At 34.8% G+C, this 12,757-nt stretch overlaps 1 long non-coding RNA gene across 1 annotated transcript in view; it reads left to right on the top strand.

The window, feature by feature from the left end:
* Positions 1–467: 467 nt before the first annotated feature.
* LOC140849596 (uncharacterized) overlaps positions 468–12,757 on the top strand; it is a 53,814-nt gene continuing 41,524 nt past the window's right edge. The window contains exons 1-2 of the long non-coding RNA XR_012131679.1: positions 468–688; positions 1,301–1,423. This is a non-coding gene — a long non-coding RNA (uncharacterized lncRNA). The remainder of the gene's footprint in view (positions 689–1,300; positions 1,424–12,757) is intronic.

Genomic DNA, 12,757 nt, shown 5'->3' with positions numbered 1-12,757 from the left:
TCCGAGTTTCGATGGAGCCTTGGTGGTAGGCACAGCTGCACTGTGACTCTGATTAGGGCTGGCAGGCATCCAAGAGGATTAAGTTTGTATGATAGGTGGTTTGTGCATTACCCCTTACTGAGCAGCCTGGCATCAGGGGCCTCAGACCGGAGCAGACAGGTGTTCTGATTCTCAGGACTCCCCGGCGGGCCTCCGTAGAATGTCTGAAATCCCGCGAGATCTAGCTTCCTCCGGGATGAGGGGTTTCGGCTGCAGCACCTGCAGCCTGATTCCACCACTCTCTGAAGTGCCAAAGCTCCGCTGCGCTTTCCTGTCCCTCTTCCCCTTGCCACCTTCACCAGGACGGGCGCTAATTCCACCCCCTTGCCCAGAGCCAAACAGCGCACCCTGCTGGTTCAGGTGCTCCGTATGCTGGGAGCCTGTGCGCTCCACCCTCCGGGCCACTCAGGCGCGGGCCCCAAGGCCCTTCCACGGTGTTCAAAGAAGAGCATCCCTTGATGGAGGGCCTGTCGTGAATGGCCAGCTCCCCAACCTCAGGCTGGGGGCAGTTTCCTGGGTCCAAAAGAAACAACAATGCCCTGAGGTGGTTCTTCACGGAACGGATGGAGGAACAGGCAGTCGTAGTCACCTGCTGTGAATTGTAGACACCTCGCAGCTGCTGGAAGGGCGACTGGGCCCACGGATATGCGTGAGTACCTGATTTTTCTCCCATATTTTTTTTTGTGTGTATGTATGTTTGTGTACATTTGTTTCTTTTCTTTTATTTTCTTCTCCGCCTTCCGTGTGAAGTGCATTAATCTGATAGAGTGTTTTGCTGCTTCTCCAGAGCAATGTCCAGTATGGCGAGCCCAGGGTAATGTTTAAATACAAATGGAGACCAGATCTGAAAATTCCTTGAGTAGACAAAAACCTTTTAAGCCACTTAAGTGAAACGTAATTTAGCTTATTCTGCAAAACAGGAGAAACGTAAATTGTTCTGCTTCTTGTAAATGCCTCTGATAATCAAAAAAAGAGATTTAAGTCATCTCCCAAAAATGATGTAAGGTACTCACTTTTAACCAAGCCCCTGCTGTCTGGAAAATCCCATTATAATAACCAGTCACTATAAAGGTTAAACAACTTGATCATTTTTTCTTTATAATCCATCACGTACTGTTATGCCCCTGAGCTTCATTCATGTCAGTATTTCAATTTGACTATTCCCAATTCCTACACTGTTATTACATATGCAGTAAACTTTTACTAAATACTACTGATCGATTTGGTATTTCTAATTTTGCTACTTCTGGATTTTTGACAGTGTTTGGCACTAGAACTGGGATCCTAATAAGACCTCCCAGCGATTCGGGCCAGTGAACGGACCAGGTGCTGGTAACCAGAGCCCACTGAGCATGTGTTTTCTCACTTCCTATTGAGTTCACAGGTGAGTCTCTCTTTTTTAATTAAGCTAATTCCAGTTGTTTGCATATCCAGTTCTCTTAATTTATTGTGCATATCTGTATTTTTTTTTAATCTTCTTGGTTCAAAAGGGTGGAAACATGATTTTCTGTGTTTTGGAACAGCTGTTGAGTAATAGAGACCCTCAGTTAAGATGTTTTAGGGAATCTAAAGGTAAAGATGTGTTTAAAACTCTAAAACTCTTCTTTTCCCTGAAGAACTCTTGCTTCTTATATATGCATACCCACAGTGGACTAGGATCCTTTTTCTTTTCGGGAAATGGGTGAACTTTTGGATAATTTGGGATTATAGGACCACTGTGAGGAAACTTTGGATAAGATCCCCTTTAAGGCACATCCTTCAAAAGAGAGGATCCCAAACCTCTCAGAGATAATGGAATACATTCTTTGTATGAAGAATCTTCTAGAAAAACAAATAACTCCAAAAATAGCTTCTCTAAAAGGATCCTTACAGCATACAAATAAAAAATCTTTAGTCAAAACTTTAGCCGTTTGAGCCGGGAACCTTACCTCAGTTCATCTGCTAGAAATATTTGGACCCAGCTATTCTTTTGATTTTGTATTATTGTACCTAAGATGTAGATAAGAATTTTATTACTCAGAAATATAGAAACTAACCCAAATGTTTTTCAGATTTACAAGATCTGGGATAAATTTTATAAATAAAAAGCTAATTTAAGTTTGTTGATTCAATAAATACAAGCATGTCTTCAGAATTATCAACATTAAATATAATGCAAACATACAACTTTTTTTATTTGGGTCTACTAGTCAAATAAGCTCTTGCTATCTCAGTGTTACAAAATGTGTCAAGAAGACAAGAAACTTAAGGTGATTAGCTGCTTAATGTCTAATGCAAACATAATTACTAAAAGCAAATAATTTAAATAGATCCACATAAAAGTTTACACTATTAAACTAAATAATGGATATTCATTGTATATCTAAATCATATCCAAACAATATAATATACTGAAACATTAATTGTCAAACATAAGTTTACCTTTGGCTTAAATTTTTACAGGGAAACAAAAGCAATTTGGGTCTATCATAAATATGTCTTTGCCACATTAGAAATTGTACTATTAAAATATGTCTCTAAAAAGTATGTTTTTATAATTATGTATTTATAAATTTGCTATATACAGGATAATAATTTGTGTTACAGTTGCCTGCTTCCTACTTTTCACTGAAAAGTAAGACACTAATAAAATTATCTTTGACATATAAAAGTAAAACTACTAGAAACAGTAAGAGAAAAGGGAAATGATTTTATATACAAAGTATGGAGAAAAAAATGGGATGTGTGTTTTATATGAATATGCAAGGAATATAGGATGTGCTTTTATTAAGGAAAAAGAAAGTAATGTCAAAAATAAAATGACTGATTGTTCCAGAATAAGAAAGGAAAAAGAGTAAGACAAAACCCAGAGGGATATAGAAATTTGTAGAAGGTTTGTGGAAAAGAAATTTTATGTTATAAGGTCAAAGCTGGCTAAAATTAAAAAGATTTATTTATAAGTGCTGCTTAATGTGAGCTAAGTAATGATACTAAACGAGTTTAATTTTCTCAGTTAAAACGCAAAATTTCTTGGATTATTGGTCTGCTCTTAATAAAAGATTCTAAGAGGTTTTTGTTTACCTTTCATGTAATCTGCTAAGAAACAAAGATAAAAGTCCTTGGATATCATGAAAGCTTTCACTGGAATGTTGTATTTGAGAATATGCATAGAATCACTACCAAGTCTTTCATTATTAACTATGCTATTAATGGTGGGTTTTCATAGATGTCCTTTATCCATATTTGTTGAGAGTTTTTATCATGAAAGTGTTGGATTTAATGGAACGCTTTTTTTATATGTATTAAAATGGTCAGACTTAGTTTTTAATCTACTAATATGGTGTATTATACTGATTTCTGTATGTTAAACTTTCTTCAGGGGATAAATCTTACTCGGTCGTGATATATATATGGTCTTGTTTATTTTTCCGGATTTGGCTTGATAACATTTTGTCTGTGTGTATGTGTGTTTTCATGCATACATTCATAAGAGATATTGGCCTGTGATTTTCTTTTCCTGTAATACTTTTGGTTTGGGTAGCAGAGTAATGCTGGCCTTTTAGAATGAGTTGTGAAGCAATCTCTTCTACTTTTTTGGAAGTGCTTGTGGAGAGGTACAGTTTCTTCTTTAAATGTTCAATAGAGTTCATTGGTGACTTGTGACTTATTTAATTTTTGTCTTTTATTCCTTGATTATTTAAGAGTGTGTTGTTCTATTTTGATGTAGTTTTCAATTGCCCCAATTTTTTTGTTACTGATTTCTGATGTTCCATTGTGGTGTGAGAATATTCTTTGCTTTATGTCCTAGTATATATTCTACCCTGAAGAATGGTCTTTGTGCATTTGAGAAGAATTTATATTCTGCTCTCGTTGGATGCAGTTTCTTAGAAATGTCTGCTGCTAGTTCCACTTAGTTTTTTTGTGGATTTGAGTTAAAATGATGTCATTTCCTTAGCCCAGTACTGATTCGTTCCCACTTCCTTTGTTCTGCTATTGACAGATTATTACATTTTGTCTGTATTATTGTTTGATTTGGGGTTCATCTGGTTGAATAAATTTTACTACTCAGTTTAGAATACACTGACATCATTTTTCCATATTAGGTTTCATATTTGTGTGTCATATATATATGTATATATATGATACAGTTTCTCTTTGAGCAAATAGTCTATTGAATTTAAGACATATCTTTTAATTTGTGAGTGTTCTCAAAATAGGTTTATTTACATGTAAGAATTTTTAATTGATGAAATGCAATGTGTTAGGTTTTTTATTTTTATTTTTTTAACTAACATGTTTTTAAGAACTCTTCATGTTATTGTGTATGTATCACTACTATTACATTTCCAATGTCAAGGTCATGAATTGTTGGGGAGGACTCTTCTAATCTACTGAAAGGACAAAACATACAAAATGAACATTCGCCAAGACCTATAGTTAGTACCTATTGAGGTGCGCCGTTGTCCCACATGCACTGCATGCCCTATTCATATCCTCTAGGCACCCACAAGCCCACCCAGGATTGCTTCCAGTAACAATCTGAGACTCTGCTTGAGGGCGAATCTTCTCACAAGGCTGAAGATTTGTTCCTCTGGCAAACAAACCTGAAATGTTGGAAAGCAGTTGTCCCAGAAGTAGCTGTCTACTAATGACAGAAAGAATGCTGGATAAACATCCCAGCTCTCAGGCCTCTGGTTGACACAACTCAGAAGTATGTTTTACACACAGGTCCAACTTATCCCTCAGAATTCCCCATGGTGACTGAGGTCTAGCTTCCTATCACAATAACCTTTTTGATAATGCACTTTTTATTGTATTTTATTTTTCTGTGCCCCATTCCCATCCTGTGTTTTGTGGGATTACTCCAGAATAAACTACTTGCAGTCACCATCTTGTTTCCAAGTTTGCTTTGGGGGACACAGAAATTAATACTAGTTTCATTACTAGGTCAGAAAATGAGAGATATAATTTCCAAAAGAATATGGGGTATATTTGTTTTAAAAGGAAAAAGCAGTTACTCTGTGGTGATGGTTTTGTTAGGGCATTCTTCCTGGAAGAGAAAGAATTGTTTTAGGTCTATAAATACTGAACAGCTGGAAGAATTGGTTGGTAGAAGGAAAGCTTGGAAGCTAGATACTGACATGTTGAAGAGGTTTGCTATTCCTGTGTGTTCAGCTTTTATTCCAAGGTTAATGGGGAAAGCTCCTCATACTCGATAATCCTTGAGGGATTATGGATATTTTCACAGAACAAATTTGTAAACAGCTTTCAATGATTATTCTGAAAGTAAAGTCAAGATCTTTAGCATTTTTTCCCATGAGTCTAATGAGTCCCACTGAGTAATGAGAATTACTCAAATGCAAGAAATTACAAACACCTGAGACTATGTTGATAGACTTCCAGGGCTATATGAACATCAATGTGAGGAACATTGTACTAAAATTTAAAAAGCTTCCCTGTAAATGATTATAGCTAAACAGATCATAAAATCTAAAGGCAGATGGAGTCAACACAAGTAAAGTAATAGTTTTGTATAATGTAGTGGTATAAATTATTTTGAATGTGCTCAAATTATTATTGAAAGCAAATCCCCAATTTAAAAATTCTTAGAAATTGTTTTTACCCAATGTTATATCTGTCAACCACCAGAGTTCCTTATATCTTAATTTAAGACACACTGAATTAATATTTTGTTTTTAAAATGCTCAGTAGTCAGTCATCAGTTGTTTAAATAAACTTTATTATATAGGGGTGGTGTCCCTTTTTAACTAGTTGAACCAATATGACAAATCAGGCTGTAAAGGAAATGCTTACTTTAGAAGGTTATCCTAGTTTTAGCAGTGCTTTGAACTAATTCTATTGGACTAGTTTTTGAAAAGAGTCCAGTAACACCTGATTGAACCACTCAACTGTTCTAATTTATTGGCACCTCACTTGATATCTTATTGATCAACTTACTTACCTCATAGGCTTCCCAGCTAAAGTCATCTTTGCTTTCTTCATCACATCAGTTGTTCTGATCATGGTCTTTCATGTTGCTGAAGTAGTTTGCAGTCACATCTTTAACTACATAAGGGATCTTGTATGTTTAGGTCTGGATTTACCACTTTCACTTGGTCTTTTTTGTCCTTTGACAATATTTGATCTCTTAAAATTATCCAGAAAATGGTTATGTTGGTGACTGTGTCTTTCTTTAGCAGTAGTTACAAAATTTAATCATATTTTTGGCTAAACATTTGTCTTACTATCATTTTGTTTATATAATTTTATTCATCATCAAAATCATACCTGGAGAAGAAAGAGTGTTGGTATAAACAAATAGCATGTAACCAGTAAAAAATGGTGATGTCTTTGCATGGTTTTATTTTGCTTGTTTATATCCTAAGTTAACTACCAAAGTAATACACATTAATTTCTTGTAAGTTAATGTACAAGAAAAATATATTGATGCATTTTGTGATTTTTTTTTCAGTTTTTTTTCTGTACGATAACCCCCCTGATTCTTCCCCCTCCACACACACTCACACATTTATCCCCCAAACACAGTGAGGTTTCTGGCGGCTCTTTCAATTACAAGGATGGTGAAGCTTTTCTTTACATAAAACAATCTTCAGCAAAATATTTTCTAGCACCTCAAAAACTCTTTAATCTGGGCTCATGCTATGCAAAGTTAAAACGTAACCCATCCATGCCATATTTATCTTGCATTCTGTCTGTAGTGCTCTTCTAAGATCAATAAAATGAACTCAGCATATAGAAAAAAATGGAATGCCCTTAGAACTCCAGCTGTCTTTTACCATTGTTCAATAGGCATGCCCTGATTTTATCAAGGCAACTCTCATTTCTCTTTCCCTTGATAATAGACTCATTTCTTTATCTTTATATTTTGTCATTTGTCTAATATAAAGTTCCTCTATAACATACCAATTTCGATATTTTCTTGTGTCAACTCTCAGAAACTATTAGTGTGTGGAGAGTACATGCTTGTTCTTCTATGTCACACTGTTTTTCTCATGTTTTAATGGTAGTTTGTCTCTCTGTCCCCTTTATTATAACCTTGGTGATAGAATGTAAACGCCTTTTTCCATCTGTCTCCACCAAGAATATACTGTGAGAAACATATTTAAGTTCCTCAGATATTTGTTGAATAAATCAGTGTTCAGTTCAAGCCTCACTTTCCCTTAGAAAACATCCATAGTATCTTTTTTTGTTATTTTAAAGTTTTCAAAATATGTCAGGACTTTTCCTGATGGTGTATTGTCTGATAGTGAAGCAGTAAACAAAATGACAGTAACACCAACACCCACAAAGAATGCAAGTTATTTCAACATAGGTTAATTATACAGTGTCTACAGTTATCAGCTACACTGTAACAAATTACCCCAAAGCTTAAAACCTCTGTTATTTTACATGTAGGTGGATTAAGGATCAGGGTGTGACTGAGCTTGAGGCCTTTTGTGCAGGTTCTCTTACAAAACCGAAATCCAGATTTTGTCCTAGGTCACGGTCATTACAAACCTAGATGGGGAAGTTCCATTCTAAGCTCACTCACATGGCTCTTAGCAGGCCTCAGAAGATCCAATTCCAAACTTGCATATATGGCTGTTGATAGTTCCTAAATACTCATTGGCTGCTGGAGAGAGAGAGAGAGAGAGAGAGAGAGTTCTGACTATTTGGACTCTCCATATGGCTACTCACACTCTGGCATTGCATCTCCCAAAGAGGTTGAGTGAGAGGGGCACTCCCTAAGACAGAAGCTGTGGTCTTGCGGTGACCAAATGTGATACCCCATCAGTTCTGCCATCTTCTATTCAGTAGAAGCCATTCACTAGGTTCACCCCACACTCAAGAGGAAGGGATTATACAAGGACATAATTATCAGGAGACAGGGACCACTGGGAGAATCTTAGCAACTGCCTTCCACACATCTGTTGCATTTAAGTTCTGCATAACAGCCCACAGTATGCACATCTACGTCTCATCTATCCATTTTCATACCAGTGACCTACTTTGTTTCCAATTCCTCAGTACACAGATGAGAAGGCTTTGATGAGCTTCCATGTAGAGATCCCTTTACAGATCACAGTTCCTCTGCATATATATCCAGAACTGGAGGTGATGAGCCATAGGCAAATATATATGTAAAAGAAAAACATAAAATAAATACAGAATATAGACACTTCCATTTTCAAAATGAGTTGAGCTACCAGGTATGGCAAATTCTTTGTTTTACAAATGATATTAGATATCTTGATATGTATAAGTAAAGGGCTAGTGTATAATAGCATTTAAAGTTACATAGCTCTTCATATTAAGTAAGCTATTACACTTCTCTGTAGAAATTTATGAATAAATTCCTGATAGCTACTGAATTTGGAAACATCAGTAAATACATATTTTCTAAAAATTTTCACATTTTTATTTTATTTTTTGTCTTGGAAACAGATATATGAGAGTAAAGGGTTGTGCGTCACTTCTGGGCCAGTTCTGAGAAAATCAGAGAGAACCACCATTTCAGTACAAGTTAGCATATTTAGCAAGTAGCAGAGAAATAATCAACCTAACTTCATTTATTATTTTCCATTTATTGCATTAAAAAATCTGAGGGCTGGCTCATAGAAAAGTAAATAATTATTTACTTAATTAAGTACTTATGGGAAATATTTTATTTGAATCCCCAGAACATTTGAATTAAGAATATTTCTATAATTGGCATGACAGTCTCACTTTTAACCTTTAGAACAACTCAGTAAAATGTTATATCTTTTTTTTTTACACATCTTTGGGTCATCTGAGTAAGAATTCTCTGGGAATATGCATTTACATAGATTAGTAATATTATCCAAGACTCTCTCTATATATTCATCTCAGAGCTTGATGTTATATAGACCTAATGCTAAAGAAACCCTAAAAGGAAAGAAAAAACAGTCCCTCATGGGCCAAACTGTTACATATGCAAGATTAATCTTGAACTAATAAGAATAGGTAAGCTGAAATTTCTAATTCCATCAGTCATAACACTTAGAAAAAATTATAAAGTGCATTCATTACACTAGAAATAGTGTTACAGAAAACAAATTTCTCAGTGGAAAGGAATTTTGAAACTTCTAGTCTCTTTGGTTGAGTGAAATAAATGGAATGTTCTTACAATGATTTAGAGAAGAATGCTTTATCACTTTGTTAGGTACGCATATGAGGGGCTGTTAGCTAGATGAAATAACTGGCTATGTAACATTAATTCCATGCTGTAAAGTCATTAATTTCTGAAAGGTGAAAAAGATAGCATGTGACATATTGGTGATGCCATCACATAATAACAGGCATTTCTGGTTGTGGATACGTTTGATATTTGTACTTTTGGTATTAACAGAATACTTGAATGAATGGAAAAGAAACCCTGTATGTAGGAATAAAGAAGCAGTTTTTGCCTTAGAAGACAATTTATATATCATATGCACATATGTTTGTTTTGATTTTCTGTTTCTATTTCTACTTTAATACAATTAACTCAGTTTCATCAATTGACTTTTCAGGATTGAGTCTTAGTTCTTTTGAGTTGTTAAGTGGTGAAGAGATATTTCTTGGTTACCCAAGTACTTCAGCAATGACAAGCCCACTTGCATGTTTTATTTATTAGTCCTTTTAATCATTTACTGGATTATTAGATTTTTTTGTTCATCACTTTCCACTTCCTCCCTTCACAGATGATTCGTTTATAGAAAATAAGCAAAACTTTTTCTTAAGTACATTTTTCTGTTTACATTCTCCAATTTAATTCTCTGTATTCACATGCACATATGTACTAATTTCCTTTAAATTCCCCTTTCTCAAATAACTCTCCTGATCAGAAATGTTTAACTTTTTATTGATAAAAAACTTTATAGGATAAAACACTTAAATTGTTAGTTATTGCTTTTTATATCCTTACTTCAAAGTACCTTTTCCATCCTATCTCTCCACTATTTATGAACATAAACTCTGAAATCCTGATTCTCTCAAACAAGCGATTATCATTCCTGACACCACAACAAGTAATTATTTTTGGAATGCAATTCTCCATCCTCTCCTGTCTTATCATGTCACCCATCAAAATTCAGCAGAAGTTCTTATATCTAGTGGAATTTTGCAAATATCTCCAGCACATATTGATCTCATATTTCTGGATTAATACAGAACTCAAACATTCATCCTGGCATTTATATTATACTAAATATGAACAACTCTGCTATCTTCTAATTAACTACAAATTTAAATCAGAGATCACACCATATAAATATTTTCATCATTTGCCACTCTAAAGAAAATACCTTATCTACAGCAGAGGTTAGAGCTTGGGTGTTGGGTTAAGGCAGAAATTAACCATGTTTGAATTTTAGCTCCATCCTTTAGCAGCTTTTTCAGGGATGATTATGAGTGTCTAGAATTTTCATCTGTTAAATGTGATTAATACTGGATAAGATTCTTATGCAGGATAAATAATAAAGACAAAGAAAGTGCTTAGCTTAGCACTTAGCCCATTATAAACACTCAGTATTTAGCTTTGTTTATTGATTGATTGAATATTGCAGCAGTTATCTATGGCAGTATAACAAATCACCCTAAACTTCAGCATCTTAAAACAACAAACATTTATTATCACATACAGTTTTTGAGGGTCAGGGGTACGGGAACAGCTGGATGGTTCTGTCTCAGGGTCTCTCATGAATCATGGTTAAGATGTTGGCTAAAGGTCTGACTTGTGCTGGAAGATCTGCTTCCAAGATTGTGCACTCGCCTCTCTGTTGGAATTGGGGGGGTGGGCGGCTTCAGTTATTTGCTGGCTGTTGGTGGAAGGTTCAGTTCCTTTTCTCAGGGAACTCTTCATAGGGCTGCTTCAGTGTTCTCACAGGATAGTGGGTAGCTTCCCCAGAGCAGGCATTCCATGGAATCCATAATGTCTTTTTATGACCTAGCCTTAGAAGTCATGCTCTGTCATGTCTGCAATACCTAGTTACCCATGTCAGTCCTGGTCAGTGTGAGAGGGAGTTACACAAATGGCAGGAAGGCAAGACTCGTAAGACCATCTGGCAGACTGCCTTTGCTTTCAAGCCCAGACTATTGAATGGCTCTTGAAAGTTCCTTATTCTTTACTGAAGTCTTGTTTAGAGTTTCAGTTTGTATTAGATTCCACATTGTGAGGGTATGTTGTATATACTCTAATATCACATTGTAATTTTGTTCTGTGAAATCAGAGGTGACTTAGTACAAAGCATACTGTACGAGGTTTTAGACTATAGTTTGATGATCTTTCAAACATTGGTACAAAATGCTATTGGAGTAGTTTCAAAAGGACATCTTTAATGAAGTGTGAACAGTAAACATTAATATTATGAAATGGAGTAAAATAACTGCCATGAGAGAAATGCAAGTGTAATAAGGTTTAAGAAAGAGGCACATTATTTCCAGTTGTAGTATTTGGAAAGTATGGTCTATGGTACTTACTATGGCTCCATGGTCTAGGTAATACCAAATGGGTTTTGGAGAATCATGAGAGATAGAAATGGTGAAAGAGAAGTAAAAATGGCCATAACCACTAAATATCAAATATACAAACAAGGTAAGATACATTTACAAAGAAAAAGCTGAATTATTGAAAACCTACTAACTAAATGATCAAAATTATTTGACTGTTCGAATTTGCCTAGATTGTAAAATAATTTACAGTCTAGTGTATCTGCTAATAAATGGCATAAAGTAAGTCAATAATTTGCATGATGCTGAGACATAACAGAAAGCATTTGGCTAGTAAAGAGATCTTGAAGTTCAAACTTATTTTTAAGCTTTATAGATATTGAGGTGGCAGTGATATATGTGCTTGATTGTAGATAAGATATAAAGAATAATAACTTTGAAATCCTTAGTGCTTTTGGATTATGGTACAGTAAAATGCCCAATTTTATTAGCAATTATAATTTTATTATTGATACTTCTATACACTATTTTATTATTAAAACAAAACTTAAGCTGAATCCAAATGGTGGCTGCAAATTCTATCACTGTAGCTTCATTTCTGAATGTGACATATGTCATTAAATTTTGGGAATATAAAGTCATGGACTGCTGTTGCTTATATTCTGTAGAAGCTGCTTAGTTTAGGAATATGTGTGTGTGAGAGACAGAGGTGTGTTTATACATATGCATACATATATATGCATACATAACACATGTACTTAATTATACACAACACATATATAAATGGGAAAGATATCCCTGACTTTGAATGAAATAAATATTTTAAAGAGCAAAATAACATAGTGACATAGTGGGGAGAAAAGTTCAAGTTATCTATGATATTCTAAGATCACCTTATCTTGTCAGCTCATTTTTAATTCATTTTCTCTATTCTGGAGTGATTTTCATTAATAGCATTGTTATTTGACAAGTTCTTTTTGCAGCTTTTATTCCTTATGTCTTCTAAATATATAAATACATTTTATTGATTAGCTTCTATATTCTTCTAGTTTGAGGGAAGTTTTTTGACCACTCATAAGGCAAAAGTTCTAGTGAACTTTATCTTCACAGTACTTGTTACAGATGCATAGTTACTTTTATGTGATTGATAAATTAATATTTGTAACCTCTACCAAGTGTCTGTGGAGGCAAAGGTCAATCTCGTAAAGTGCTTGATAAATATTTGTCAAAAAAATGAAAAAGTGAATGAAAGAATACAATTATGAATACCTTCACAAAAGCAGAAAAA

Source organism: Manis javanica, chromosome 1 (genome assembly GCF_040802235.1).
Source record: "Manis javanica isolate MJ-LG chromosome 1, MJ_LKY, whole genome shotgun sequence".
NCBI lineage: Eukaryota > Metazoa > Chordata > Mammalia > Pholidota > Manidae > Manis > Manis javanica.
Note: the sequence above shows the minus strand (reverse complement) of the source record. Positions and strands in the feature narration are given on the sequence as shown.